Source organism: Xiphophorus hellerii, chromosome 8 (assembly GCF_003331165.1).
Source record: "Xiphophorus hellerii strain 12219 chromosome 8, Xiphophorus_hellerii-4.1, whole genome shotgun sequence".
NCBI classification, from domain to species: Eukaryota; Metazoa; Chordata; class Actinopteri; order Cyprinodontiformes; family Poeciliidae; genus Xiphophorus; species Xiphophorus hellerii.
The window spans coordinates 5919907-5926736 of record NC_045679.1 but is presented as its reverse complement, the minus strand read 5'-3'; the positions used below and the strand labels follow the sequence as shown (position 1 = coordinate 5926736).

The 6830-nt window shown below is 39.8% G+C and overlaps 1 long non-coding RNA gene across 1 annotated transcript; it reads left to right on the top strand.

Moving 5' to 3' along the window:
- Positions 1-4108: 4108 nt before the first annotated feature.
- Positions 4109-6446, top strand: LOC116724624 (uncharacterized). Its single transcript, XR_004340175.1, has 8 exons — positions 4109-4196; positions 4278-4338; positions 4528-4578; positions 4651-4693; positions 4765-4826; positions 5440-5451; positions 5532-5731; positions 6393-6446. It is a non-coding gene; the product is annotated as an uncharacterized LOC116724624 (long non-coding RNA).
- The last annotated feature ends 384 nt before the right edge of the window (positions 6447-6830 follow it).

The following is a 6830-nucleotide window of genomic DNA, read 5'->3' as shown; positions in this document are numbered from 1 at the left end:
CTGTTACTCTGCTCATCTATGATAACATAAGCCTTTATGGCTTTGTCACTTTCTCCTTTAGGATAGACTCTGGCCAGGCATATCTTGGAGCAGTTCTTGACTGCACGGTCTTCTCCACAGACTGAAGTGCACTGGCTAGTAACTTCTGAAGTTTGAATGGGTTCTGGCTCCCCGCCGTGCTTTATTGGTGGTTGGGTGTCTTTAACCCATGGTGCCTGACCCGGGTGTAGTGCTGAAGAGTGTCTGTCACTGGTGCATTCAGTGCACTTAACAATAGTTTGGCAGTCTCTGGCAGTGTGTGCTGAGGAGTTGCAACACTTAAAACAGATGCCATTTTCTTTGAGAAAAGTTTTCCTTTCTTCTAAAGGTTTTTCCCGAAATGTACGACATTTCTGTAATGTGTGGGGCTTGTTATGTATTGGACATCTCCTATCTGGATCCTCCATGTTCTTTTTGTATCTGTTGTCTGAGCACGCAGCAGCTGATACTTCTGTTTTGTGAACTGAGATTTCCCTTGTTCTGTTTTTCCATGGAGGTCTTTGTATGTTAACTTTAACTTCATCTTGACAAACAAAGTTGAAGCTAGGATCATTCCTTATTTGTGCTTGATTGTAGATGAATGAGACAAAGACTGAGAATGGGGGGAACGGTACACAATGTAATTGTTTATAAGAAGATCCATGAGAGAGCCATTTTTCTTGTATACTATAAGGTAATTTTTGTGCTACTGCATGTACACCTCTGGGAGTATCAAGATAAGAAAGACCAGGCAGATCTCCCTCAGCCTTAGCTGCATCTAATTCCATCAGTAAATCACTGAGGTCCTGAAGTTTGGTGTGATCCTTGTTTCCAATTTTTGGAAAACGATCAAGTCTCTCAAACAATGCTTTCTCAATAGCTTCAGATGCACCATAAGACACATCTAATCTGTTCCAGATCATGTTTAACCCTCTAGCTGGCTGGTTTATATGGATAGATCTTATGCGTTTTGCATGCTCAGTTGATTCACTTCCCAGCCATTTGACAAGCAGGTCCATTTCTTCATCACATGTTAGGTTTAAGTCTCTTATGGCATTCTGGAATGAACGTCGCCAGGCCCTGTAGTTCTCCGGTCTGTCGTTAAACTGTAAAAGACCTGTTGTAACAAGTTCTCTTCGTGCTAGAAATCTGACGAAGTCTGTCATCTGCGAACCAGTTGAGTGAGCAGGCTGCTGGAAGTTGCCACGTTGGGATGTGGGACGAGCTTCCATTGCATTGTTCGTGTCACATGGTTGCTGATTTACAGTGGGACTGTGTGCAGGCATTACAGAATCTTGATCATTTTCTGTTATAGTTCTGTACTGGTGCTCCATCTGTTGCGATGAGGTGGCGTTGACATCCATTGTGATAAATGGGTTAAGGCTTTTTTGCTGTGTTTTAAAAACATTAGCAACAGCAGTGCAATCATCTCTTGGTGGAGTGAGATGTGGCTTGTACAACGTATTGTGTGAAGGTTGTTCTAGAGGTAGCCGTTGTGACTGTAAACACGGCGCATCGTGTGATTCCACATGTATGTCTGCTGAGAGTTTAGCCTGGTTCTCTACATACTCTTTTGTGCGCTCGGAAGAGTCAACTACTGATGAGATGAAAGGAAGCCTACAGCTGTGTTTTCCTTCACTTGCTCCAGCCACTGCTTCTAAAGCTTCTGCCTTTGCTATGGCTGCAGCAGTCTCCTTTTCTATAGTCAACATTTCCATTGAAGCTTCTAGACGAGCTTTTTCCATTTTTAACTTCATTTCTTTTTCTGCAAATACTAAACGTGCCTTTGCCGCTTCAGCGTTAGCCCTGGCTTTTGCAGCTGCAGCGCTAGTTGCTGTTCCACTGGAACGAGTGGATGACATTGATGCATAAGACCTTGTCTTTAATGACGCTGACTTTGTCTCCATATTGCAGGTCGGTAGAAGCTGTATTGTGTGATGACAGTTGCTGTAGTGACACTCACTGGATTACCTCGTGTATAACGTGCCGTCTTTTCACTGTACTGTCTTTCCCACTTCACCACGAAGTAGAGGACCGGCAGCAAGGTTCAACAACTTTCTGCATTAGTAAACCTGTGGACAAAGAGAATTGTCTTCAGTGTGTTAATGGAAGAAAGGTGTTGAACCTTGCTGCCGGTCCTCTACTTCGTGGTGAAGTGGGAAAGACAGTACAACTACATATGCAATACTTCATATCAAATACTTCAGGTATCACAGTATAACTTCAACAAATAACCCTTAGATTCAGTACATTACAAATGACTGCAATATCCCTTTAAACAGAACGAGAATTATTTTAACATGCTCCATCATGAATTTTATTGAATGACAAAATATTTTAGACAGCTTTTAATTCTCCAAACCAATTAGTTTTGTTTTAACTCAAATATCTTGTCCCTTTTCCTCAGACCTTTTGTATTTTTAACTGTCAAAATAAAAATATATAGATTTGCTTTTAACTATTTTAATAGCTTTTACCATTTTTATTCTGCACAACATAAACTGTTTTCTAAAGAATCCAATCCTTTAGGTGTCTATATTCTCAATGTCAAGAGAATTTAAATGGTCTTTTTGTGCTTTGAGGTACAAACTTCCGACTGTGTTTTAAAGAATCTGGGTCCATTTTAGAAGAGTTCAGTTCAGGTTTTGAAGCAGATATGACTAAATGCACTCCAGATTTAATTAAAAGCAGATGAAATAGCTCTTACAGGTAAAACAACAAGCTACAATTCAGATTCAAACTTCAGGGTCATTAGCATGTCGTGATGTGCCGCCATAGTTTGTGTAGGACAGAAGAGGACACACATTCCCCCCTCGTTGGACAGCGAAAGAAGAAAAAAGACAATAGAAAAATCTTTCAGCGCAAAACAGTTGCCACCCGTCAGCAGGATGCCACCAAGGATAGGAAGTCATACTGCACTGCACATCTTTGACACAAACACATTACATATATTCTGTACTTTGGCCACAGAAACGAGTGGAGATTTCATTGAATTTCTTGCAATTAGATTGAATTGCATGAGCCACTTAAAACAGTGAAATTTTAAACTCTCCTCCTGCCACTGCAGCATTTTCTGTTGCAGCTCTCATTATTTTAGACTACTTAATTCAACTTTGTGTGATTTTTATTTATTCTTTTTTATTTTTGCACATGAACTTCAAGTCTGAAGAGCCTTAGAGGTCCAATTTGCTCTCTCCGTCTCCTCCCACCAGCAATCGTCTCCTCCTCCTCAGGCTCTCCCTCAACTTCCCAGTTTACACCTCAGCCTCCTGTCTTTCATCTCAATCCCTCCTCACATGCATGCACTGCAGTAATCATGATGTATTAGTAAGCACTTACTCTAAATGAGGGACGACATGTAATTAGAGGATGATTTCTGGGAATAAATGTTGACGGCTCTAATTACATTTTGTATTCTGAACAGGAAATTAGATGGTTTGAGGCGCTGTCGCTGCATTCAGTCTGCAATGTGTGATAAAAACCTCCTCTGCAATCCCTTTAACCCTTTAACCCCCTTTAATTTACATCTGAACTGGAGCAAAGATGAAACTTTAACAACTTTGTGGTAAACGAGGCACTTGGTATTTGGCCACTTAACGCCACAAAAGCAGTTCCTCTGGTTCTGTGTGCACCGAAACCTTTTTACATCCTGTACAGATTTTTTATACTTGTGCATATGTATTAATTGTTTTTACCTTGTAACCAGGTTGCTATGTATTGCAATTTTTTTTGCCCAGGTCCCTCTTGAAAATGAGATTTAGATCTCAACGGGGTTTACCTGGTTAAAAAAAGGATTAATTAAAAATAATAATAAAATAAACAGATTACAAAAACGTGACGGTGAAAAAGCGGCAGAAAATGTGGAATCTCAGCTACAGGTGGATCAAACAAACAAAACAAAACATGTATATTAGTAACACAAATAACCGACTTACATTTAATTGTTAATGAATTTATTAGATTAAAATTAGTTCCAATCGATTAGCTAGTGATTTCCGCTTAGACTTTTAGTGTTGCAGTTTGGTCGCCATCCAGCAGAGGGCGCCGCTGGTCATCCATTAACGGATCTGTTAATACAGGATTAAAGATGGCGGAGATCTGAAACGAAACCGTCCCCATGGAGACAGTTATGGGATGGACCTCGCTGCAGCAAACAGAAAGGGGCGGGACGGACCACTGTCAGTTTACACATGTTTATAATTTTTATGTTGTGAAATATACCCTTGCTAACTTTTAACTTAAAAACTTTGTATCATCAGAGAAGTCTGTCTTCAGATGTCATCTGGACCATGGACAGAATTTGTTGGCAATGATGTTAAGGTGAGATGTTCTGATGGGACACTTGTGGTTCTTTAGAGCTACAAGATGCTTATTTCCAACCATTCCTGCTTTAAATGTTTATAATCAATACTGTGGGTAAGGCTGTTGTCCTTTACCTCAATCTGATTGTTATAGTAATGACACATTAATTTTCTTCCCCCTTCTTGAATTTTCTCTTAAACACCACAGGGATTGCCTAAACAAGGACTGTCCAACAACTGTGTAATGTTTGTAGTGATGGTAACATCCGCCTCCACCCACCATATTGTTGTGTGGTTTGTATAGACGTAATAATCACATTTTTCTCAACAGTATGCACTACTTTGTGATGGGAGCATCATTTGATTTCAGCGAGGTAAGGAAACAGATGAGAGTCTCTGCTTTCTGTTGGAGATTTCATTAAATGTGAAGCTGTGACGTCCACAGAATGATATGATGACAATACGAAGATGGTGGTCTCTCACTCTCTGGAGAAACTTCCCTGTGAAGTAAGAACAATAATGGTGCACTGTACCACGTCATGTTACACATATGGCAGATTTTTAAAGAAAACCTTCAATATGTCCTTTTAAAACAGGGGCCCCCAAAGTCGGCCCTCGAGGGCCGGCATCCTGCACGTTTTAGTTCTCTCCCTGGTGGAACCAACAACCTTTTCAGTGTGTCAGTTTTCTTTTTAGGCCGTCTAACGAGCCGTCATTGGATCCAGGTGCATTAAACAAGGGAGAAACTAAAACATGCAGGATGCCGGCCCTCCAGGACCGACTTTGGGGCCCCTGGTCTGACTGAACAACTAGACATTAAAATAGATAATTAAATATGTAGTTTTGAAAATAAATACTGAATTTGAAAATTAAATGTTTAGTTTGCAAAATAAATATTTATTTTGAAGTTAAATATTTAGCAAAATTTTTATTTTCAAAAATGTTGTTTTCAAAGTAAATATTTAGCTTGTGAATTAAATATTTAGTTTAGAATGAACGTATGGATGACATGGTGAAAATATTTGTTTGAAAAATACATTTTCACATTTTTTCTCTATGACATGATGAATAAACTAAAATAATGTTCTTCATTTTTTCTTACTATCAATCATCACTACAGTCATGATCAAAAGTAAGTACACCCTCATTTTTATCAGAACTTCTCTCCTTCCTCATGAAGATTTTATCAACCTGCCTCTGATTTCACCTCAGAGCTTCTACTTCCTGGTTCTGTTGCTCTGAAGGAAAAAACTACAAGCCAAGTGGACTGTGACGTCATCAGTTACGCAACATCCGTCACATTTACTTTCGGTTTGAATTTCTCTGTTCATGTGCGGCTTCAGACCGTTAGTTGGGTCTCAGTCTGTTGTTTAAATTTTCTTCTTTAACTCTTTGGATCGTTTGAACAAACTGTAAGTTTAATTTGTTTATTTCTTGAATTTTTCATCACTTTAACTTTTTCCTGATTGTTTCTAATCTCTGACGTTTGGAGAAAAGTTTCACTTCGGATTTCAGCTGAAACTTTAATATCTCTGCTGTTTGAAGGCTAATCTACAGGATTATTAGATTATTGATGAACTGGAATCAAACAACATGATGAACAGCTGATGTTTCACTGTTTTCTTCTCCGAACTGATTCATGTTTTTATTTCCTGGTACCGAACTCTAGTCTCCCCCATTAACGTCAGCAACAGTTTCCTGTTGCTTCCTTTCAAAATAAAAATATTATTAAAATGGGTTTGATTCTGTCAGATGATTAAATAGTTCATCTTTAATGGAGCGAATAATCCACTTGTAGAAATTAATAATTGTGAACTATAAGACTTGTTCAGGTTGAATCAGTGAATGTAAATGTTGCTCCATGTCTCCATCTAGTGGACTGATAGTAGAAGTGCAGCAGCTGATGGCAGCTTCCTCTGCCTCTCTGCTGTCTGACTGCATTCACCTGACACCTATATGAAGCAGAGAAGAAGAGCCAATCAGAGGAGGAGCAGCTGATCTTTTTCCAGCTCTAATGATGTAAAGGATGATCAGAGTTGATGTGCAGATGAATGATGTGTGTTTCCTCTGCAGGTGAAGGTAGAAAGTGTATGTGAGCTGATGTGAATTCAGCAGCATGGATCAGTGTGAGGACAGAGAGGAGGGAGTCCCTCCCTCTAAAACCACTCTGTGTGGGGAAGATGAGAGCCAGAGCAAAGGTCAGAGGTGAGGTCACCATCTCTAACTGTCCACAGCCCTTTTCACACAGCGTTCACTATATCAGGCCAGAACAGACGTGGTGATGAAGCTGCTGCTGCTCCTCTTTGCTGATTAAGTTTTAATCATCATATTTCTGTCAGGATCCATCAGAGACTCAAACCAGAACCAGAACCAGAACCCAGCTGTGTGTCCTTTAAGAGCGACATGTCAAAGGATGTGAACATTTTCTTTAAATCTCCTGGATCTCCACCATCAGAGAGGTGAGCTGTTTCTAACTGCTGTAACTGTTCAGTTTATATCTGTTATTGTGGC